This window comes from Phyllobates terribilis, unplaced genomic scaffold (assembly GCF_046119375.1).
Source record: "Phyllobates terribilis strain yellow unplaced genomic scaffold, ASM4611937v1 Scaffold_12__6_contigs__length_324123572, whole genome shotgun sequence".
Classification (NCBI taxonomy): Eukaryota; Metazoa; Chordata; class Amphibia; order Anura; family Dendrobatidae; genus Phyllobates; species Phyllobates terribilis.
The window spans coordinates 251,108,345-251,133,986 of record NW_027362772.1 but is presented as its reverse complement, the minus strand read 5'-3'; the positions used below and the strand labels follow the sequence as shown (position 1 = coordinate 251,133,986).

Genomic DNA, 25,642 nt, shown 5'->3' with positions numbered 1-25,642 from the left:
GTGGTAAGGCAACTGCGGACATCCTCTCTTGTCATTTTTGGTGGCCGGGGTTGCATTGGGATGTGATTGAACACGTAGCTGCTTGTAGTATTTGCGCGCATTCTAAGGTTTCGCATACCCATCCGTCTGGTACTCTTCTTCCATTACCTATCCCTAGTAGGCCATGGACACACTTGTCTATGGATTTTATTACTGACCTACCGGTTTCTGCAGGCAAAACGGTGGTTTGGTGGTAGTAGATAGGTACAGTAAAATGGTTCACTTTGTCGCATTGCCTGCAATTCCAAATGCCAAGACACTTGCTCAGGTGTTCATAAAGGAGATTGTGAAGCTTCACGGGGTTCCCTCCGATGTAGTGTCAGATCGGGGGACCCAGCTTGTTTCCAAGTTCTAGAAGGCATTCTGTTCTTGACTGGGGGTGCAGCTGTCCTTTTCCTCTGCCTTCCATCCTCAGTCGAATGGTTAGACAGAGCATGTCAATCAGAACTTGGAGACCTACCTCACGTGTTTCGTCTCCGAAAATCAGGAGGACTGGGCATCCTACTTACCGCTGGCAGAATTTGCCATTAATAATCATTGGCAAGAATCCACTGTCAGGTCACCGTTCTTTGGTGCATACGGTTATCACCCACAGTTTGGTACCTTTAGCGGGGGAGGAGCTTCAGGAGTTAATGAGGAGGAACGGTTTGCTTCTTCGCTCTACTCGGTATGGCAGGGTGTTCTGTGTAATTTAAATAACATGGGAGACAGGTATAAACGTATGGCTGACGAAAACGCTTGCAAGGTCCGGACCTGAGTGTGAATGACTTTGGAATATAAGATTGAAAGTCCCTTCTTGGAAGCTGGGACCTAGGTTTATTGGTCCCTATAAAATAACCACCGTCATTAACCCAGCAGCGTTTCGTCGTGAACTTCCTCAGGCCCTTAAAGTCCACAACGTGTTCCACAGGTCCTTAGTGAAAAAGTATGTGGAACCTCTTAAGCCTTTGCCTCTACCACCGCCCCCAGTAATGGTTGATGGTAATCTGGAGTTCCAGATTTTGAGGATTGTTGATTCTCGTTTCCAACGTCGTTCTCTACAATACTTGGTGCACTGGAAAGACTATGGTCTAGAGGAGAGGATGTGGGTTTCAGCATCAGAGGTGAACGCTCCGAGATTGGTTTGTTCATTCCACACCTCTTTTCCTGAGAAATCCAGTCCTGAGTGTCTGGAGGCCACTTGTAGAGGGGGGTACTGTCACGGGTTTGTCAGAGGTGATATACAGTCACCCTGCAGTTGGTTGCAGGAGATCTCTACGTTTGGCATTACAGACATCTTCCTAGAGGTCTCTAGTACCAAAGCCTTGTGAGGCTTTAGCAAGAGCAGTACTTCGTCCTCTCTGGAGCTTGAGGCTGTGTGTGCATTTGTCTGGAGTCGTCTAAAGCTAAGCAATCTCTCCCTGTTTGTCTACCCTTGTTATCTATAGAGTTTAGCGGAGATCGACTAGTGCTCATCTCCTCCCTTCCCTAGCCTTAGCCATACGCCAGGGAAAGTCAGGGCGAGGCACGTGTGCGGCGATTGGTGAAGAGCCAATATAGGGACGGTAGTTGAGACAGAGTGTCACTAGACCTGACTAGGAGGTCTCCACTCCCCCCTTTCCCTAGTGTCTGGGCTCCCTTTCCCTCTTCCCTTTGTGTAGCACTAAGTCTTTCCCACACCTGGCGTGACACAGCGGTGGAACACTTGCAGCATAACCTGCAAAATACCCCTTTGAAGGGACTTTGTCAGGGCAATTTACACTCATCTAGAATATATACTGTATACATACACACAAGTGACGGAATATGCAGTGTAGCATACTCCAGCTCAGGCTGAAGACAGTTTGTATAGTTTATTCCAACAGCTCCATGGTGTTCTCCTGTCCTCCAATAAACCTGTCAGGCTAATGAGATAAATTTAGAATCTCATTCCGTTAGAAAGGTTAGTGTGTACTCGCTATTCCGTTTGTCCTGTGGGGTTCAGTGAACAGAGGAAGACGTGTTCACGATACCTGACAGGACACTACCATCACCTGACGTCTGTCTCGAGCAGATTTCTTTACGCTGCCCATCCTACAACCTCACTGCTGGGAGCTGACATATTTAAAATACTAATCCACTAACTAAAGATAACCGTTTTGGTAATTTTTTGCTAAATTAAGGTATTTAGCAAAATGTTTAATATTTTAACGTACTTTATTTGTTTTAGTTTATTTGTATTACTTTTCTCGGAGTACCCCTTTAAAGTCAGTGTGTGTATATAGAAGAGCTGTGTGTGTATCTAAGCAGAAGAACTGTGTATATGCAGAGCATTGTGTGTATATAGAAGCTTTGTGTGTGTATATGTAGGATAGCTATGTGTATATATAGGAGAGATGTGTGTATGTAGTAGAGCAGTGTGTATATGTAAAGGAAAGCTGTGTGTGTGTTTATGTAGGAGAGCTGTGTGTATGTAGCAGACCAATGTGTGTATATAGAAAAGCTGTAGGTGTGTGTATGTAGAAGAGCTGTGTGTGTATGTAGCAGAGCACTGTGTGTGTGTGTGTATATATAAAGAATAGGTATGTTTGTATAATGTAGGAGAGCTGTGTGTATGTCGCAAAGCAGTGTGTGTGCAGTGGCATGTAAAAGTTTGGGCACCCCTGGTCAAAATTACTATTATTGTGAACAGTTAAGCAAGTTGAAGATGAAATGATCTCTACAAGGGCTAAAGTTAAAGTTGACTCATCTCTTTTGTATCTTAGGCAAAGAAAAATAATATATACATATATATAGTTAGGTTGTTTTTTTATTTTTTCATTTTAAAAATTAAAAAGAGGAAAATGGGCTGATGCAAAAGTTTGGGCACCCTTGGAGATTTGTGTGCTCTGATAACTTTGACCAATGTTTCAGACCTTAATTAGCCTGTTAGGGTTATTGGTTGTTCACTATCACCATTAGGAAAGGCTCTGTGATGTAAATTTCCCAGCTTTATAAAAACCCAGCCTCCTCTAACCTTGTGCCAAAAATCAGCAACCATGGGTTCTTCTAAGCAGCTTTAATTGTGCTGTCTAAACCTGGGATTTGTTTTATAGTAAGGGGGTATCCTACAGTGCGAAAAAAATATGGTAGGTTCAACTCTGGGATCATTTAGCAATTTTTTTTATTTTGTTTGTTTTCAGGTAAACTCATCGATGAACTTCTTGTAATGAGAAAAATTGAATGAGAAAAATTGTAATGAGAAACATTGTAATGAGAACAATTGAGGTTATTTCATGTTCTTTGTTGTGATCCTTATGAAGCAACTTTCAGTTTATGAATGAAGAAATCATTTACTACTCAGTCCTGGGTGTGACCACATACATTGCTGGGGCGTGCAGAAAATAGTTAGAGATAAGGGATACATTATAGGCCTATAAAAAAATGATCTCTGTGATGTGATGACGCTGTGAAGGGTTGCGCTCTGTGCTGCTATCAATTGTCTTATCTGATCCGGAGCATGGAGTATAGACCCTAATTCCAGGTGATGTAGAATATATGGTAATGCAGAGAGACCTTTATCACCATTGTGTGTCCAGCCATGCTACTTTATGTACTAAAGGAGGATAAAAGGAAAAAAAAAGCAAACAGGCAGAAAACCTCACAAGCAGTAATCTAACATCAGCCGCCATTATTTCAAGGTTTTGTCCTGTGCTGATGAACTTTTCTAATTTTCAGTGCATCAAAAATGAAAAAAAAGTAAGCAACTGGGGAAAAAATGTATTACTTTGTATATATGGTTTCCATACAAATATGTTTCTATCATAATGTTTTGATTGTCCAATCGTAATCTACTGTTCCCTAAAGGCCCCCACACACATTAAAGTTATGTCAGCCATACCGGCCGGTTCGGACGGCACGTTAATGTGTATGCGGACACCGGACAATTGATTGTTGGGAGAGATGTCGATTGGGCATATATGATTCCGGATTGCCGATCGCTTTGTTCTCCCAGAGATAAGTCGCCGGTAGAGATGTCAGTCAACAGCTTTCTCATAGTTGGCGGCTTTTTCATAGTCGGCGGCTTTCTCACAGTCGGCAGCCAAGCGAGCAGTCCTGTGTATGGGAGTGTCGGCTGAACGATCAGTAGAAGCTTCGGTCGGCTAGCAGCCATCTAATGTGTACGGCCGGCTTAATAATAATAATAATAATTTTAATTTTTTATAGCACCAACATATTCCGCAGCACTTTACAAATTTTAGGGGGGATTTATACAGACAATACAGAATAAGCATATTTCATATCAAAAGGAGTGAGGGCCCTGCTCGCAAGCTTACAGTCTATGAGGAAATGGGGGAGACACAAAAGGTAGAATGTACATATATTGTATAATGCAGCCTTGATATACTAAATAGGATAAATAATACATGGACTGGTCGCCTGCCAGTATGTGTACAGTCCTGACCGAGGCTATTATGTGCATGGTTGGTATGAACCTGAAATTGAAGAAGATTTTAATATGGGGGAAAACTGGGACGGACATCTGGGATGGACAGATAGTGTGTGAAGGCGATACGCCAGTCTAAAGAAATAGTTTTTTAGGGTCCGCTTGAAACTGTGGGTATTGGGAATTAATCGAACTGTCCTGGGTAGTGCATTGCAAAGAATTGGCGCAGCACACGACAACTCTTGGAGACGGGATTGGGAAGTTCGAATTATGGAGGATTTTAGTTTTAAGTCACTGGCAGAACGGAGGGCACGTGTAGGGTGGTAGACTGAGACAAGGAAGGAGATGTAGGGGGGTACTGAAGCATGGAGCGCTTTGTGGGTAAGCGTGATAAGTTTAAATTGAACTCTATATTGGATGGGTAACCAATGCAATGACTGGCACAGGGAAGAGGCATCGGTGTAGCGGTTGGCGAGGAATATTATCCTGGCTGCTGCGTTAAGGACGGATTGGAGAGGGGAGAGTTTAGTAAGAGGGAGCCCGATAAGTAGAGAGTTGCAGTAGTCCAGACGGGAATGAATAAGAGCTACAGTAAGAGTTTTTGCCGAGTCAAAGGTGAGAAAAGTCCTGATTCTTGAGATGTTTTTGAGGTGTAGATGACATGAACGAGCGAGTGATTTGATGTGAGGAGTGAAGGAAAGATCTGAGTCAAAAATGACCCCAAGACAGCGGGCTTGTTGCTGGGGAGTAATGGTTGAGCCACAAACGGAAATGGCAATATCGGGCACAGGTAGGTTAGTGGAGGGAGGAAATACGAGTAGTTCAGTTTTTGACAGATTCAGTTTTAGGCTGCGTGCACACGATGCGTTTTTCATGCGTTTCCGCTGTGGAATTTCCGCAGCGGAAATGCATCAAAAACGCTAGGTAATCCGCACCCCATGGTCCCCAATGGCATTCCGCAATGTCAATGCACATGCTGCGGATTTTTCCACAGCGTTTCTGCAGCGCTCATAAATCCGCAGCATGTTCATTAATTTTGCGGAAGCGCAGCAGAAGTGCTGCCATTGACTTGCATTGAGATGCATAGAATCCATGTCTGTACATTTGTACAAGCGGATTATGTGCGTTTCAATGTGCGGATGGTACCCAGTTCTAGAGGAGAGAAGACTGGTGTCCGGCGGCCCCTGCAGCGCTTCTCCTTCCAGGACCTGAGATGACGTCGCGGTCATGTGACCGCAGGCTGTCTCGCGATGTGCCGGCAACCAGGAAGAAGCCAGGACGAGCGCGACAGCACACGCGGCGGGGGAACGGGGGTAAGTATAGCTTTATTTTTTTATTTTTACGGTCACACAGTATAAATCCATGCCTTTTGCATGGATTTATACAGTGTGACCTAGTTGTCAAGCACTTTCCAAGTGATGCTATCGCTTGGAAAGTGCTTGTCAGTCCGCATGCGTTAACGCATGTGAATCTGCATGTGAATCCGTATGTATTCTGCAGGAAAAACACATGCACAATCTGCATGCGTTTTTTCTGCCAGGGAGATGCAGAAATGCTGCAGAAATTTTCTGCTTCATTTCTGCATCGTGGGCACATAGCCTTAGACAGAGAGAGGACATAGTGTTAGACACAGCAGAAAGACAATCACTGGTCTTTTGTAGTAATGCAGGGGTGATGTCCGGAGCAGAGGTGTATAATTGGGTGTCATCAGCATAGAGATGGTACTGAAAACCGAATCTGCTGATTGTTTGTCCAATGGGAGCGGCTTAAGTCTCATTAACTCGCCATTGTTAGGTAAGTAATAATTGGTGGACCGATCGGTGCAGTTAGAAAGTCATAATCAGACTACGTGAGGTTTACGTGTAGTCTGTTACCATGGAGATATATATTGATGAATTGGAGCTGTAGACACAAAGCACTAGGAGATATTTTATTAAAACTGATTGCAAAATTGCCTTATTTTTCATTTTAATTGCATCTTTTGAAGATGGGCATTTGCTCAAATATAGCCCTGTTTAGATTAGGGTAAAAATATGTTCACAGAGTTTTTTTGTTTTTTTTAATGTGGTATTTTAAAGAGGATTTGTTCCAAAATTCACAGCAAAGAGTATTTGAAGAGGTTTTTTGATGAGAATTTTGCAGTGAATTTACTTCAAAATCCACATAAAAAAATGCGAAAACCTGCCGTCATAAAAAAGCTACAGAAATGAAACAAGTAATATACTGATTTAGGGTTTGTTCACGCAGTTTATTTTTGATAAATCGCATACAAAAAATGCTTTCAGTTCAATTAATTGAGAAACGTGCCTATAATATATGTGGTTTTTTTTTTTATTTTCCCTGCGCAGTCTTTAATGTATGGAAAAAAAGAATCAGGTCGATTCTTGCAGAATTTTCTTTGCTGGAAAACCATGAAACTAGTAAAAATGCCCCTTACACAAAAAAGCATTTTGTTTTTTTTGGGGGAGCTCTGGCTTCATAGGGCCAGTGAAGGGCGGAGATTGATGGAAAACAAGCAGCTGGGAAGGTGTATATAAATGAATGGCTGTGCTGGGTTTGAACAGTCATTCTGTGCTGACAGACCCTTTAACACATCCAATTGTGGAACTTATTTTTATTCTAAGATCTATTAATTAAAATGCACTTTGTTTAATAATTTTGCACAGTTTGGTTTCTATAGCCTCTGTGTTGCACTGGCTGTTGCTAACTGCAGAATGAGTTAACTAAGAATCCCTCAGTGAACTTCTTTCTGTTTTGTAACTCCTTTTATCTGTTTTCCCAGAGCTCCTCTCAGCTGATTTATGATCACAGCTCTGCTTTTGATGTTGTCTGTGATCATAAACCAGCTGAGAGGAGAAAAAATAGTTGCAAACTTCCGTCGGAATGAGCTCACTGGACGGCTTCTTTGTGAAACTCATTCTGCAGGGAAACAAACTAATTTAAAAGCCAAACAATTCAAACATTTTTTAATGAAACCCAAATGCAAAAGTTATTATAAGTTTAAAGAAAAATTGCAGCCGGACTCGTCCATATTAATGTATATCAATATCTTACGTCAATAAATGGGTGAAGAATCGGTGGTGGTGGTGACTTGTGCTCTTTATTCTCTTCGGTTATAGGTATCGGTATCTTTGATGCTTTTTATTGCATGTAACACTGGTTCACTGGGCGCTGACACTTATCAACACGTTGTAAGGAAATTATAGGGCACCTGCCGCCTGACACCGATCCACCTCTCACCTTATTACTATCTAGTATCTAGGAGAGCGACAGATATAGCTAACATGAGGGCACTCCTGGCACCATCTCCTCCACCTCCATGTACCAGCTGCATACTACAGGGCATGTTTGCCACCGAGGCTGACGTTCCGACATTCTTTCATCATCTTTTTAATTGTAGAATTCTGTATTCTTCTTTTAGGAAGTTTCCATTGTGCAATGCATTCTGTCGTTGCTGGTAGGAACTCATTATAGAGGAAAGGAACAAAATAGGAAAAAAAAATTCTCTAAGTTATAAACGTGAGAAACGTTTAATATTCCCTAGAATGAGGTGTTAAGTTAGCGGCTGAAAGCCTGAGCCTGCAGTACTGAGACGAGAACATTTCCCGTTCTAGCAGTGCGGTCGCCAAATAACTTTCTCATACATCTGTTGAAAGTGATGGAGCATTGACCCCACACTCATCTCCAGGTTAAAGGACCACAACACGTGAATATAGGTGTATTGCCAGATATGCTTCGTTATTGAGCCTGCCAAAATACATTTCTGATATCTGACCTGGCCAGTTTATCCTTTGTCTGAGCCTTTGATTTCTGTCTGAACTTGACTCAGGACTCCGTATTTTGCGGATTATAAGACGCACATAGGTTTTAGGGAAGGAAAATAGGGAAAAAAAATTGAAGCAAAAAATGTGGTCATGACGCACTTATGGGGGAAATTTGCTGCTGACACTGTTATGGGGGTAACGTCCCCCAATTTTGTACTAATGTCTCCCATCCTGGTGTATATGTGGCCCATCCTTGACCCATCCTGGTATATGTGATCCCCATCCTGGTATATAGTATATGATCTCCATCCTCGTATATGACGCGCCCCTGGGCCTGTGTCGCGCTGCGTTGCGCACGCGGGAGCTTACCCGGAGCCGGATCTCTTGAGGGTTGTAGTCTCGTGGCGGTGACCCGGTCCGTGCCCAGGGAGTCAAACTGAGCGGCGATGTAACAGCGGTAGATGCAGGACGACTACGCCACCCGTTGAATGCAGCTATGGAGCTGCCGCTGCAGGACAGTCCGCTGAGGCCGGTGGATGGATGGTGCAGCGTAGATGGTATAACCCCCAACGGGAGGGGTATGGCCTCAGGGCAGCAGATGTGGATGATGGGGGTAGCAGGAACCACTCAGAGACGGTGCAGTGTAATTCAGGGTCTTTACTGGTAACAACGATAGACCCTCCCGGAGTACTTGCTAGTGAACGGGGCCTGGTCAGTCCTTGAGCAGATGGGATCTCCCCTGGCCAGGCGGAGTTGTAGGCCTCCCAAACTGACTGTACTCTTCTGGCTACCTTGCTAGAAGCGGATATAAGTAGCCCACGTCCCTGAGTGTACCGTGTGGTGCTCACCCGTATGGCCGGTGACTCGGGGCCTTCTAATGGCTTCCGCTCCACGATGGCGGTGCTGGTCCCACGCGTGTGACCGTGCCTTCGGGTTTCTGGGCCTGAGCGTCAGCGCTCACCACGTGTCCCAGGTACTGCACCTTTGGTTTCAGGAGGTGACACTTGGAGGGTTTCACCTTTAGGCCGTAACTTGCCAGAGCTTCGAACACTTCCGCCAGGTGTTTCAGGTGGTCCTCATACGTCTTGGAATATACGATGACATCGTCCAGGTACAACAGGACCGTCTCGAAGTTTCTGTGGCCCAGACAACACTCCATTAGTCGTTGGAAGGTTCCCGGTGCGTTGCAGAGTCCGAACGGCATGCAGGTGAACTCGCTAAGTCCCATCGGGGTGGTGAATGCGGTCTTCTCCCGGTCCGCCTCTGCTACAGGAACCTGCCAGTACCCGCTAGTGAGATCCAAGGTAGAGAAGAAGTTAGCAGATCTTAAAGCAGCCAATGACTCCTCTATCCTTGGTAAGGGGTACGCATCCTTGTGTGTGATACGATTGATTTTCCGGTAATCTACACACATCCTCATGGTGTTGTCTTTCTTTCGGACTAAGACTAGTGGAGCTGCCCAGGGGCTACAGCTATCCCTGATCACCCCAGCCTCCTTCATGTCTCTAAGCATCCCCTTGGCGTGTTGGTAGTGGGCAGGGGGTACGGGTCGATACCTCTCTTTTATAGGAGGATGGTCTCCCGTGGGGATGTGGTGTTCTACCCCCTTGACTCGCCCGAAGTCTAACGGGTGTTTACTGAACACTCTCTCGTACTCCTGAACCACCCGATAGACTCCTTGTTTCTGGTGTGCGGGAGTGGAGTCAGTACCCAGATGTAGTTGCTGACACCAGTCCTCCAAGTTTTTCTTAGAGCCGTTACCTTCCTCCGGGTGAGATGGAGGCAAGGGTTCCACAGATTGTATAGAATTTTGGTTAATGGTATATAATTTGGCTAGCGTGGCATACCGGGGCAGGTACACTTCCCTCTCCCCGATATTTATTATGCGAACGGGCACCCTCCCATGGCGTACATCAACCACCCCCCGTGCTGTCAAAATGGTGGGCCTACTGTCCGAGTAAACTGGTTCTACCATTGCCTGGTAATCTCTACCTCTCAGACCAATAGCTGCCCGGCACCAAATCATCATTTCACTTTTTGGGGGCATGGCAATAGGAAAAGGGTCACACATTCTTACGCTACCAATCTCACCGCCGGAGAGTTCCACCTGTTGCCGTCGCATCAGTGCCCGGATCTCTTTCTGGAGCACCCGCTGCTCGCCGGAGCTGGCGTTCTTGGCAACCTGCTGTAAAAGGAAAATCACCTCTGCAAGACAATTTTCAATTACATTAGTTCCTAGAGTTATTTTTGGGTGACTCTCATGTTTGTCAATATCTACAATGATCAGTCCCTGTGCTGCCAGTTCGACTCTACCGATTTTGATGGTCACCTCTTTAAATCCGATCTGTGGCACGGGCTGGCCATTGCTGGCGATGATACTCAAGTCGTCGTCAGGGTAGCGGGTAATATCCGAGTCATTCCAGTACTGCTTAAAGAGCACGTACGGGATGGTGGTGACCTGTGACCCGGTGTCCAGTAGGGCACTTATGGGAATGCCATCCAGTACCACAGGCAAGACTGGACGTCCTCCCACATATCTGTCGCGCCAGTTCGATGGGCCTGGTGATCTTTTTCCTGGGGGTTGGCCCTCTACCCCAGGTTGTGCCCGTTTAAAGAACAGTACCTTGCCATATGTCCAGGTTGATTGCAGCGGCGGCAGATGGGTCGTCCGTCCTCGCTGTATCGGTCACTGGGTCTTCCTCTGGCCGGTGGGGTCCTCCTTGGTCGACGCCACGGGATGTCCTCCGGTCCGGATGCCAGCTGGATCTTCCCTGGGGTGGAAGCCTGTAAAGACTGCACAGTTCGGGTTAGCGCAGCAACGCTCTTAGCTAGCTCTTGGACCTGATGGTGTAGGTCTGGAGCCGGGTCATTGTCCAAAGCCTGCGCATCAGCTCCCACAGGCCCTGCCGACAAGGGCGCCGCCTCCTGGTGGTAAGTGATAGCAGGGCGCTTGTGGGTCACAACGCCACCCGGTGCCGGTTCTCGGAGCACCCGGATGGCTCTGTCCTTGAACTGTGCAAAGCTCAGATGGGGATCCTGTAAGGCCATTGCCCGCAACTGGGTTCGGTGGGTATTACAATACAGTCCCTCTATAAACTGTTCGGTCAACAGCCTGTCCTCGTTTCCCACTCCATCAGGGTCGGTCTGCTTAATGGCCCTCAGGGCCTCTTGTAGGTTTAGTGCATAGTCCCTTATACTCTCATGCGCTCGCTGCTTGCACCCGTAGAATCTAAGCTTAATCTCGGCTGAGGTGCGGGTATCAAAGGTGTCCTTCAGCCGGGTTAGTATCCCTGCGACAGTCTTCCTCCCAGGTGGCCAGGATTTTACTTCCCTTTTGGCTGCCCCGGTTAGTTGGGCCACCAGGATGCTCACTTTTTGCTCTTCTGTGAGGGGGTACACCTGGAAGAGGCTATCCAGCTTTTCTCTAAAGTCATGCAGGGTATGTGACTCCCCTGAGTACTGGGGTAGCCAAGCTGCTCCCGGGATATAGGGTATGGTGAAGGGCATAACTGCAGCAGCGGTAGCGCTGGCGGGGGTTGAGGCAGTGAAGCTCTCCTCCGTATCCGACATCTTCCTCCCCCCTAGTGGACCGTGGCCTACCTTGCGATGATCCTCTTCCGTAGGCCGCGGCTCCGCAGTGGATCGTCAGGGTTGAGGACCTTCCGTCGCGCTCCTGTGACGTCGGCGTCTGCTGGGCTCCTTCCAGGACCTTACGCAACGTCCGGACGTGAGGCGGGGCTTCAGTTCTCGCGCGCTTTCGGAGTCCACGCCCCTCTTCTTCCCGCGCGGCGTCCTCAAGATGGCGTCCAATGGCGGGAAAACTCCACGGATGGCGGGAAGAAGGCAGAAGATGGCGCCGGATGGCGGGAAACTTCACCGATGGCGGGAAGAAGGCTGAAGATGGCGCCGGATGGCGGGAATCTTCACCACAGGTAAGTTTGAAAAGTCTCTTTTTCAGGCACGCAGTACCCGGTGGTTGCGGGCACGAAATCCTGCCGACTACGCCAAAGTTGACGCGCCCCTGGGCCTGTGTTGCGCTGCGTTGCGCACGCGGGAGCTTACCCGGAGCCGGATCTCTTGAGGGTTGTAGTCTCGTGGCGGTGACCCGGTCCGTGCCCAGGGAGTCAAACTGAGCGGCGATGTAACAGCGGTAGATGCAGGACGACTACGCCACCCGTTGAATGCAGCTATGGAGCTGCCGCTGCAGGACAGTCCGCTGAGGCCGGTGGATGGATGGTGCAGCGTAGATGGTATAACCCCCAACGGGAGGGGTATGGCCTCAGGGCAGATGTGGATGATGGGGGTAGCAGGAACCACTCAGAGACGGTGCGGTGTAATTCAGGGTCTTTACTGGTAACAACGATAGACCCTCCCGGAGTACTTGCTAGTGAACTGGGCCTGGTCAGTCCTTGAGCAGATGGGATCTCCCCTGGCCAGGCGGAGTTGTAGGCCTCCCAAACTGACTGTACTCTTCTGGCTACCTTGCTAGAAGCGGATATAAGTAGCCCACGTCCCTGAGTGTACCGTGTGGTGCTCACCCGTATGGCCGGTGACTCGGGGCCTTCTAATGGCTTCCGCTCCACGATGGCGGTGCTGGTCCCACGCGTGTGACCGTGCCTTCGGGTTTCTGGGCCTGAGGACCTGAAATCCCCTGCCGGTCGGCTTCTGCTGCTGGGTAAGAGTTAGTCCCCACAGCCTCGGACGCCGGGTCCGGTAAGAAAGCTTCTCAGTCAGGGCGAGCTCTGCAGCTGCCAGCCCCTGACTCGTAGTAGTATTGCTTCTGCTGTTTCTTGTCTCTACTCTCCTTGACTGCTAACCCTGCTTCAGCCCCGGGTTTATATAGGGGAAGTTCTTCCCCTCCCAAGACTGGGCAGGAGGTGTGGCATGCACAGGATCCCTGACCAAAGGACCTCCCACCTGCTCTCAGACATAACATTACATTACTGTGGAAACCAGACCCCTGGGGTGCCACATATACTTGATCCCCATTCTGGTTTACAGCATATGATCCCTATCCTGGTATACAGTATATGGGCCCCCATGCTGGTATATATGGCTCCTCATGCTGGTATATATTGCCCCCATGTTGGTATATATGTCCCCCCATGCTGGTATATACAGTATGGGCCCCATCCTGGTATATATGGCCCCCCATCCAGGTCTATATGGCCCCCATCCTGGTATATATGGCCCCCCATGCTAGTATATATTGCCCCCCATGCTGGTACTGCATATATGGCCCCCCCATGCTGGTATATATGCCCCCCATGCTGGTATATATGGCCCCCATGCTAGTATATATGGCTCCCATTGTTGGTATATATGGCCCCCCATCCTGGTATATATGGCCCCCCATGCTAGTATATATTGCCCCCCATGCTGGTATATATTGCCCCATACTAGTATATATGCCCCCCATCCTGGTATATATTGCCCACCATGCTGGTATATACAGTATGGCATCCTTAATAGCTGACACACGTGATTGGCCAGCCGCTACATGAAGCCGGCGGCTGCGGCTAACACGTATGTAAATTAATATGCGCTGCTCCCCACGCCCATAGTCCCGCCTACCTCTCGGCACCGGCTTCAGTTTAGAGAGGTGGGCGGGATTATGGGCGGCGGGAGCAGCGCATATTCATTCACTTTAATAGCGGACACACATGTTAGCCCCAGTGCTGCTCCTGCCTCCTGTAACCCACTCCTCTCCTGCCGCCGTCCCCCCACAGCCACCTCCAGGTACATCCGGACTATAAGACGCACTCCCCACTTTCCTCCAAAAATTTGGGGAGAAAGTGCGTCTTATAGTTTTCAAAATACGGTATCTAACCATTCACTTTTTTACCATCTCTTTTTACCATCCTCCTGCTTTTGACCCTTCTGTCAAAGCCCTGACTATTCACTGCCTTCCACTCTTGTCCTTGCTTCCTCCCCTCTGGTATTGACCTGGTCAGATGAGTATTTCTGACAACTCACTCCACCAGCCAGCAACTACACCATAGACATAACCCAGGGACGTTTACAGTGGAAGCCAGATCCCTTTATAGCGGTGAAAGGGTGAAGACCAACATGTTCCCTAAGACCTAGAATGGCTATTCATAAGACTGCACTCTTAAGAGATGTTAGAACTCCACAAACAGTCTGCGTAACAGTATGTGACACTAATAGGGCACTCATAGACTTCTATGTACCCCAATACTACTGTGCAATTTCATATTGAAGCATACAGAGAATTTTTCTGTTTGATTTTGCATAAATTAAAAAAAAAAAAAAAAAAAAAAATCTCCATACTCCACCAGATGCTACATGAGAGACTACGAACTGACCTTTGTCCCTTTTTTTTGGGACCAGTAGAAGGTTCTGGAAGACGGATTTCCACAATCAGATTACCATAACATTCTAAATTGGGAGTTCCCACCTTTAAATGTTTTCTACTAAGTATCATTTAAGGGACTTTTCTCAACATCTCATGCAGGAGTGCACTGTTCCCCTGGAAGAGCGCACTGCTCCCCTGGAAAATCGCACTGCTCCCCTGGAAGATCGCACTGCTCCCCTGCCTCACATTTTTTGCTTGCTTCAGATGTCGCACTCCTGCTTGATTGACAGTCAGGGCCAACAGCATCCTCATGCTATTCACCTGAAGTGTGTACTCTCCAATGCTGCAATCAGTGGCAGTTTTACCTTTGTAGGGGCACTGAAGCTGACTGGATCCACCTGCTTAAAAGCAGTGCTTACAAGCTCTATTGTAAAGAGATTGTAAGCACTTTATGGAGTTTGTAAGCACTGCGTTCCTTGCTTTTAAGACCAGCTACTGCTGATTTAAATTAAAAATCTCTCCGTTCTTGAGAATGAAGAGGATTTTTAATGACAAGTAAATAGCAAAGTTGGTTGTAATTTTAACTATTAATGATGATGATGATGATGATGCCAGTGATTAGCTACTGTGGTCACGTGAATGATCAACAGGACAGCCTCACTGCAGGACAACAGCATCATGAGGTTCAAGGGCATAAGTAATGATTATTTGTTTTATAATATTCCCAACTTTTGCTAAAGTTTTGTAAAATCCTGGATTCCTGTTTTCAGGTAGTAAACAAACTATTTTAAGGAAAATCTGGTAAACAATAAATGAATGTAAATTACTCTCAAATATAAATTAAAAAAAAAATCTCTTTATAAAGCTCGTGGTTGTCATATGTTAGTCACTGCCTGTTGGTGCCTCAGGGTAAGAAAAGAACATCTGAGCTGGTAAGTGGGGAAATCACAGTCATTGTCTTATTTGACACAGGAAAAGTTTTTTAACTTTAGAATCCATCCTGGTAAAAAAAAAGCAATCTGTGAAATGAAGTGAATGAGGCAATGCATCACTTTTCTATCACATGCTAATTTTTTGGAGAACGGTTAACAATGTTCTCAGGATGTATTTACATGATAGGGAATTAATTCTAGTTTCACTGCTGTTGCTTTTTTTTTACTGGGAATTTCAGAATCTCTGATTAAAAAAAGGAAGTTTTTTTTTCCCAATAATTTAAAAATCACTGCAAATAAAAAAAAAAAATGTGAAAAAAAATCATATGTAAATTTCCACTTAAAAACAAGTCGGGAAAAAAAATAGGAGGTTAATTTTTGCGCCATTTAGTAACCCTTTCACTGCCATTTTTTGTTTTATATGGGTGGTGGGGTTGGATTGAAGGGGGTTAGGTTCTCTGGTAGCCAAGACAATTTTTATTCTTTTGACGTGTACAAATAAAATCGAAATTACAGTAAATTACAAACTAAAAAAAAATTACAAAAATATAATTAAAAAAATATATATATATTCCTTACCAACACATTTTCTGAAAGTCAACACAGGGCACATTGTCAATAGCCTCCCAGCACTCAATACATGCAAGAAATATCAAGCAATTTTGCCCCAAAATTAGTTTTGGGGGTTTTTTTGTGAAAAAAAAAAAAATATTACAAATTGATATTAGCAGATAAAAATGTGACCCAAACAAAAAAATAGATACACGATTCCATATACAAATGATCATAAACCACCAATTCTGGCTTTATTTCGTTTTCTATTTTTCGGGAGGTGTTTTATGGTGTTTGCTAGGTGCCATAAATAGAGAGCTCATTTTATAGTTCAGGTCGTTCTGGAATTTGGCTTTTTTCTTTCTTTTTTTTCTAGAAGTAGAGCTAATTTAAATTTTAGGGTACACTCTCGAGTAGCCAAGGTATAACTCGGACGAGTGCTATCCGATGTTTGATCGAATAGCACTCGGCCCAGTGTTATACTATGGGGCAGTGCCGACTAGCATCGGCATGAGAAAAAAAATCTCTGCATACTACTATATATCGGACGTCGCGCACCCATAGAAGTCTGTGTTACGCGCACGCCGCTAGGTTCAGATAGGGCGAGATGGGTTTCATGAATTCTTTGGAATCCTGGGGGAACCGTTACTCAGGGCGACCATAGGCTGCAGCTTCTCTCAGGCACACGATAGAATCAATTGCTGACCAGACACATCTGACAAGAGTCTTTTTCAATAGTTTAACAGTGGAATTTAATCTGAAGCACAGCCAGTGCAATTCAGGGATATTACAGCAACAATCTTCATTACAGTACAGTCTGAGTTTCTTGAGCAACCGGCTCCAGTAATAATACAGTAGTTTCTTCACAAGGCACAGTATTACAGTCTCTTCAGTAGTATAATTCAGCATAGATTAGATCTCTTAGCAGCACACTTCTATGCATACACAACCAGAGGCTTTTCCTTCACAAGGACACGATAGTACACAGCATTCTTTATCCTGCATGGAGATGGTGGTGGGAGGGTTTGATGAGGGAGGTGATCCCTGTGACACAATTCCTTCCAGTCCTTATCTTACTGCCCAATAATACTCTGCACTGTTAGTTCAGGGAGTTTATCTGACCTGTGTTTAGTTTCTCTCCTGATCTGAATCCTGTTCAGTTTCCTTCTGTCAGATACACATAACATAGTAACATAGTAGCATAGTTTTTAAGGTTGAAGGAAGACTAAGTCCATCTAGTTCAACCCATAGCCTAACTTGTTGATCCAGAGGAAGGCAAAAAAAAACATGTGGAAAACACTAAGCTCCACAGGGGAAAAAAATTCCTTCCCGACTCCATACGACAATCAGACTAGTTCCCTGGATCAACGCCCTATCAAGGAATCTAGTATTTATAACCTGTAATATTATACTTTTCAAGAAAGGCATCCATGCCCTTCTTAAATTTTAACAGTGAATCACTCATTACAACATCATGTGGCAGAGAGTTCCATAGTCTCACTGCTCTTACAGTAAAGAATCCATGTCTGTGATTGTGATTAAACCTTCTTTCCTCCAGACGTAGAAGATGCCCCCTTGTCCCCGTCTCAGGCCTCAGAATAAAAAGATCAGTAGAAAGGTCTTTGTACTGTCCCCTCATATACTTGTACATAGTAATAAGATCACCCCTAAGCCTTCTTTTTTCCACAGTAAATAACCCCAAGTGTAATAACCTGTCTTGGTATTGCAGACCCCCAGTCCTCTAATAACCTTGGTCGCTCTTCTCTGCACCCGCTCTAGTTCAGCTATGTCTTTCTTGTACACCGGAGACCAGAAGTGTACACAGTATTCTAAGTGTGGTCGCACTAATGACTTGTATAGAGGTAAAATTATGATCTCCTCATGAGCATCTATGCCTCTTTTAATGCATCCCATTATTTTATTTGCCTTTGCAGCAGCAGCCTGACACTGGCCACTAAACGTGAGCTTGTCGTCCACCAATACACCCAGGTCTTTTTCAGTTACAGTTTTGCCCAGTGTTTTACAATTAAGCATATCATTATACATTTTATTTCCTCTGCCCAAGTGCATTACCTTACATTTATCCCCATTAAAGCTCATTTGCCATTTATCAGCCCAAGCTTCTAGCTTACATAGATCCTCCTGTAATATAAAATTGTCCTCCTCTGTATTGATTACCCTGCAGAGTTTAGTGTCATCTGCAAATATTGAAATATTACTCTGTATGCCCCCTACAAGGTCATTAATAAATATGTTAAAAAGAAGGGGGCCCAATACTGACCCCTGTGGTACCCCACTGTTAACTGAGACCCAGTCTGAGTGTTTTCCATTAATAACCACCCTTTGTTTCCTATCACTGAGCCAATTCTTAACCCACATACATATATTTTCCCCTATCCCCATTGTTCTCATTTTATGTATCAACCTTTTGTGTGGAACCGTATCAAAAGCTTTTGAAAAGTCTATATACACAACATCCACTGCATTTCCTTGGTCCAGTCCGGAACTTGCCTCCTCATAAAAACTGATCAGATTAGTTTGACAGGAACGGTCCCTCGTAAACCCATGTTGATATTGGGTCATGAGGTTATTCTTCTTCAGATACTCTATTATAGCATCTCTTAGGAAACCCTCCAGGATTTTACCCACAGTAGAGGTTAAGCTTACCGGCCTATAATTTCCAAGTTCAGTTTTTGTCCCCTTTTTGAATATTGGCACCACATTTGCTATACGCCAGTCCTGTTGTACAGACCCTGTTATTATGGAATCTTTAAAGATTAAAAATAATGGTCTATCTATGACGTTACTTAATTCCTGCAGTACTCGCAGGTGTATCCCATCCGGGCCCGGGGATTTGTCAACTTTAGTGATTTTTAGACGCCGCCGTACTTCCTACTGGGTTAAGCAAGTGACATTTACTGGAGAATTGTTGTTATCACTAATCATGTTTTCTGTCATGCAATTTTCTTGTGTAAATACGGTTGAAAAAAAATCATTTAGCATATTGGCTTTTTCCTCATCCTCATCCACCATTTCACCCAGACTATTTTTAAGGGGGCCAACACTATCATTTTTTAGTTTTTTACTATTTATGTAGTTAAAGAATATTTTGGGGTTATTTTTACTTTCTCTGGCAATGATTCTCTCTGCCTCAGTCTTTGCTGCCTTGATTTGGTTTTTACATAATTTATTTAATTTTCTATATTTATTTAATGCCTCATCACTACCTACTTGCTTTAGTTCTCTAAATGCTTTCTTTTTGTCACTTATTGCGCCCCTTACAGCTCTATTTAGCCATAGTGGTTTCCTCCTATTTCTAGCATGTTTATTCCCATAGGGTATATATTGTACACAGGTCCTATTCAGGATGTTAATAAATGTCTCCCATTTGCTTTGTGTAGCTTTATGTCTCAGGATATCATCCCAGTTTATTGCACTAAGATCATCTTTTAACCGTTGGAAATTTGCTTTCCTGAAGCTTAGTGTCCTTGTAACCCCTCTACTACACATCTTATTAAAGGTTACATGAAAACGTATTATTTTGTGATCACTATTACCCAAGTGACCCCCAACTCGTATATCTCATATGCGGTCTGGCCTATTGGTTAATATTAGGTCTAGCAGAGCCCCCCTTCTTGTTGGGTCCTGAACCAGTTGTGAAAGGTAATTGTCTCTCATAGTAGTCAAAAACCTATTTCCTTTGCTTGAACTACATGTTTCTGTCCCCCAATGTATTTCAGGGTAGTTGAAGTCTCCCATAATAATGACTTCTCCTTGAGTCGCTGCTTCATCTATTTGCTTTACGAGGATATTCACCATCTTTCTCTTTGGCTTCAGCCAGACTACAATAACAAGTTCTTCACAATCCCCCTGGGGCTCTGCTAAACACTCCCTGTGTCCTGTGACTGTGTTAACCCCTCTAGCTGCTGGATGCTTCTGAAGCACAACACTTCCTGTCTCCTGTGCTTGTGTTATTTGTAATAGTTGCTGGATGCTTTTGAAGCAACAGCCCTACTTCTGCATGTCACATATGGGTACATGCAAAACCTCGGACTGCACTCGGATGTCATCTGAGTGCAGACTGATATATGTCGACTCACAGAATGGAGAAGATGGAGAAATTAAGTTCTCTTTCTTCTCCGCACCTGTGATACGGACCTCGCATGCGAGAAAATCGGATCACAGTAAAATGACACTCAGCTCACGCTCGCAGTAGAGTTTGAGCTGGGTGTCATTTTCATATAACATCCGATTCTCTCGCATGAGAGAATCATCGGATACTGTACACTAGTGTGCTCCCTTAGTTTAGTTCTACAGTTCAGATCATTACAGATGCAGCAATGCCTAATGTGTGTGTGTGTATATATATATATATATATATATATATATATCTAGATATGTATATATATATATATATATATATATATATACTGTATATATATAAATATTTTTTTTATAATAAAGGAAAAAAGGGCTATTTTGCTTTTGCGTTACACACCTATACTTCCACAGAGGAAGAAGGAGATTGTACATCACCTCCCTCCTGTCCCTGCTGCTGCCTATCAAATCCACAATAGTCTCCCCCTTCCTTCCCTTTAAATTGCATATGCCCTTTTGTTGCATTTGGTGCATATTGTCCTCTAAGACTATGTGCACACAGGTTAGTTTTTATTTAAAGACTGTTGGAACGGGTTAACTTCAAAATAGTCTGAAAAATTGCTTCAAAAACCCCTGAAAGACATTCATTTCTACTGTAAATCCGCTTTGCTGTTCATACATTCAGTATTTTGAACATTTTCTTCCACTTAAGGATTTTAAAACGCCTGGTGGAAAAAAAAAAGTGCATGTAATTTCTTTGAAGCGGCTCCTGAAGGAAAATGCTCCAAACGCTAAGTACTGTCCAATGACAAGGCTGCAAAAAAGCTCCAGGGAAATTTTTTTTTAAAAGCTCTGCAAGGCTATGTACGCAGAGTCTTATTGCAGAATTTTCAAAGCAAAAATTGAGCAGAACCTCCCAAGTTTTTTTAGGAGGATTTGGAGAGTTTCTGCGGCAAACACTCCTCATAAAAACTGTGTGCACATAGCCCAAAGAAGAGTTTCTTGAAATAGTTTCCACTAGAAAACTTAGCTTTTGACTGCCTCGAAAATTCTCTGTGTGCACATGGCCTTGGTGGTGCATCGGTTGTAGGGTCTATTGACATGGCGCTTTCCTTTACAAGATTATTTAGACACCTGATGTGTGAATAAACCCATAGACTTTAGTTTCACCCTGTAGGATACCTGAAATGTCTACAAACCTCATATTGTGTCCTTTTGTTGGATCTTTGAAGCTTAGCAGGTGTCTCTCTTCGGAACCTTAGGTTTTTTTTTTGTGGGAAGATGGTAAAATGTCTTTGTACTGACACTGTAGACTTTGATTGCCTGGGAGGGAGTGTCAGAAACTCGTCAGGGAGTGAATGTGATAAAGTCAACTAGCAGAATTCCAGGATTTTATGGTGCTGGGAAGGGACGGTGTAAACATCCGTAATGTACATGACTTGCAACTTTCTCTTTACAGAATGTACCAACTGGCCCCAACAATAAACCCAAACTGCATGTTGTTATTGCCCAGTGTGGAGAAATGCACTTGCAGGTGAGCGGTAAATGTGTATTCTGACTTAAGACACAGTGGCATGTAAAAGTTTGGGCACCCCTGGTCAAAATGACTGTTAGGCTGTGTGCCCACGTAGGGTTTTTCAAGCGTTTTTGATGCGGAATTTCCGCACCGGAAACGCTTGTAAAACGCTTGGTAACCCGCACCCCATGGTCCCCAATGGGATTCCGCAAGTTCTATGCACATGCTGCGGATTTTTCCGCAGCGTTTATGCTGCGTTCAAAAATCCGCAGCATGTCAATTAATTTTGCGTTTCCGCAAGCAGAATTGCCTTTGTCCAATGCATAAAAAACGCAAGGCAATTCCGCATGTGGAAAACGCGTGATAAACGCGCGAAAAATGCGCGATAAACGCGTGCGGAATTCCGCATGCGTTTTTCCGGGAGAGGACTTGCAGAAATGAAGCAGAAATTTTCTGCTTCATAAATGCAACGTGGGCACATAGCCTTATTGTGACCAGTTAAGCAATTTGAAGATGAAATGATCTCTAAGGCTATGTGCCCACGTTGCATTTATGAAGCAGAAAATTTCTGCTGCATAAATGCAAGTCCTCTCCCGGAAAAACGCATGCGGAATTCCGCACGCGTTTATCACGCATTTTTCGCGCGTTTATCACGCGTTTTCCACATGCGGAATTGCCTTGCGTTTTTTATGCATTGGACAAAGGCAATTCCGCTTGCGGAAACGCAAAATTAAATGACATGCTGCGGATTTTTGAACGCGGCATAAACGCTGCGGAAAAATCCGCAACATGTGCATAGAACTTGCGGAATCCCATTGGGGACCATGGGGTGCGGATATACATGCGTTTTTCAAGCGTTTACGCTGCGGAAATTCCGCAGCATATACGCTTGAAAAATGCTACGTGGGCACACAGCCTAAAAGGCCTAAAGTTAAACATGACACATTTCCTTTGTATTGTAGGCAAATATATATTTTCATCTTTTACATTTTAAAAATTACAAAAAGGAAAATGGGCTGATGCAAAAGTTTGGGTACCCTGCATGGTTAGTACCCAGTAGCACCCCCTTTTGCATGCACTGCTCTTTTGAAGTCTAGCCACAGATTTTCAATGATGTTCAGATCAGGGGACTGTGAGGGCCATTGTAAAACCTTCAGCTTGCGCCTTTTGAGGTCGTCTATTGTGGATTTTGACGTGTGTTTAGGATCATTATCCATTTGTAGAAGCCATCCGCTTTTCAACTTCAGCTATTTTACAGATGGTGTTATGTGTACATCAAGAATTTGTTGCCATTTCATTGAATCCCTTCTTCCCTTTACCCTCAACACCAAAGCATGATTGATCCACCCCCATGCTTAATAGTTGGTGAGATGTTCTTTTCCTGAAATTTTGTGCCATTTTTTCTCCACACATACTTTTGATCATTGTGGCCATAGAGTTCTACTTTAACCTCTTCGGTCCACAGGACTTGTTTCCAAAATGCATCAGGCTTGTTTAGATTTTCTTTTCGCATACTTCTGAAGCTGAATGTTATGGTGAGGACGCAGGAGAGGTTTTCTTCTGATGACTCTTCCATGAAGGCCATATTTGTGCAGGTATCTCTAAACAATGTACCATAACTCCAGTGTCTGCTAAATCTTTCTGGAGGTCTTTTGCAGTCAAGCAGGGGGTTCTGATTTGCCTATCTAGCAGTCCTACAAGCAGCTCTCACTGAAATTTTGCTTGGTCTTCCAGACCTTATCTTGACCTCCACTGTTCCTGTTAACTGCCATTTCTTCTGAACATCATATCTTCATATACATAAAGTATGCTGTCTTATACCTGTATATATGATCTTATAAAACATACTCAAAACTTCACCTGGATGCAGCCATTTATGCTATTTATTGAATATTTCCTATAATTATAGGCGGTTTTTAACTAAATAAATGTATTAATAACAAAGGGTGGTATAGAGTATTGTCAGCACTGTGCTATTCCAGCCTTCAGACAGACAACCATTGCAATAAATGGAGAGAGCCGGCATATGTGCCACCACATCTCCACTCACTGCTGGTCGGACACCAGTCAGAATAAGGGACCAGGAGACTCCTGTTCTGGAGATAGGAGCAGGTCCCAAAGGCGAGATTTTATGACACATCCAATAGATATGTCATAAATGTCTCTCATGAGACAGCCCCTTTAATGTACTAGCAGATAGAGATATGTCGGTATATACTAGTACATCTGTATAGATAATACTGTTGAGTTTTTTAGGCAGAGAAAATCCTCTCGGACAACAGTGCGGCTACGGGCTCGCTACTAGTGTTTCTGCCACACATACAGTGTTTGAGATGTCTGAGACCAAGTAAAAGAAAAGACTGAAAAATAGACATATAGAGGAATCATCCAAACAACTGCCACCCAACTTTGCTCAGTGCCTATTTTGGGACAGTGTCCGAGCTTGAGATCAGGACACCTTTCGTTATGTGAAGAATATGAACCCTTCTTATATACAATGGTATAAATTATACTATTGAAGTTTTTAGGCAGAAAAAATCCTCTGACATTAGTGCAGCACATGGCTCACTTCTCACATACAGTGTTTGAGATGTCAGAGGCCAAGTAATAGAAGGGCTCAAAAATAGACATTCAATAGATTAATTCAATCAACTGACGCCTAGCATTGCTCAATGCCGACGCCGGGATCCATGATTGTCCCCAAGCTTCAGATCGGAAAACTTTTCTAATGTAAAGTATATTATTTTAGGATTAATTTTTGACCTGGACAACCCCTTTAACTAGTGTTGTGGTCACTTTGAGAATCACTATATGCCAAGGAGCTTGCCTATAATGTTAAAGAAGCACTCATATCAATGTTTTATCCTCTTACTTTATTGCAGTCATCATATTATATAGCACTGTTTTCTTACAATTGCACATTTTGCCTTTTTACCCAGTTAATTCTTCTCTTTTCCATTAGGTCTATGACATCATGTGATTAAAAACTGACTAGCTGAATCCTTCTAAGCTCTATGTAGAAACAGGAGGTCAATTTTCTCTGCACAAGTCATGAATCACTTAAAAAGTCCGTGGCAGGGGGAGGAGGGAGCAGATGGGTCAGGAGGTGAAGAGGGGAATGATAAATGCAGGGACAAGAGACTTCCTGTTTCTACATAAAGCTGAGAAAAGAGAAGAATTAGCTGGGTAGAAAGGCAAAATGAGCAATTGTAAGTACATAGTGCTGTATAATATGATGATTGCAATATATTAGGAGGATAAAAACTTTGATGGGATTGCTTCGTTAATCTGAAGATATTTTCTTTCATGGTATCATTTAGGGTATGATCCACGTTCGGCTGCAGACCTCATCACTGGCATTAATTCATTTTGTCATTTTTAATTTTCCAGATGTTCTTCCCCAGCCCTGCATTATGTTTCACAGGAAGACGGAGCGGCTCTTGTTGAATTTATACATGTAATATGGCTGTCCATAACGACACACAGGCAGCCTTCCAGAAGGTTCTCAATGTGGAGGAGGCTACTTTTTCTGTTGAATTACATTCTGGAGAAATAATGGACTTTATGTGCGTTAATATGTGAATGACCATGTTTACTATTTTCTTTGTAAAATCTGATGTATTTCGTGTATCTTTTTTCTAATTTAAGTGGGAAAATGTTAATCTGTTTCATTTTGTGTGGTTCTGGTAATTTTTAAGCAAGGTACGTAATTCATTAATATATGGATGTGTATTATGGGACATTACCATGGTATAGCAGTACATCACTGACTGTGTCACAGGTGTGTCAGGTGTGTCAGACAGTCGTTCTGGATCCAGTTGTAGAAGGTCACTGCACTTGGCTCTGCAGGCACCTTCTTGATCTTTTCATCTCTGTAGTGTAGTGATATTCTTCTCTCTCTAGGACCTAGTAGTTACCTTCACTTTCTGCTGCTAATTGACACACCCTTGCTTGATGTTTAAATATCCTTAGTGTCTCCATAGAGTCGCCGATGATAGTTCTATTTTCCTCTGTCCAGGCCTGAAGTACTAGTAGTCAGCT

The 25,642-nt window shown here is 44.1% G+C and overlaps 1 long non-coding RNA gene across 1 annotated transcript; it reads left to right on the top strand.

Moving 5' to 3' along the window:
• The first annotated feature begins 3,414 nt into the window (after positions 1-3,414).
• LOC141171564 (uncharacterized) lies at positions 3,415-25,122 on the top strand. Its single transcript, XR_012252340.1, has 3 exons — positions 3,415-3,520; positions 21,545-21,619; positions 24,992-25,122. It is a non-coding gene; the product is annotated as an uncharacterized lncRNA (long non-coding RNA).
• Positions 25,123-25,642: the final 520 nt, after the last annotated feature.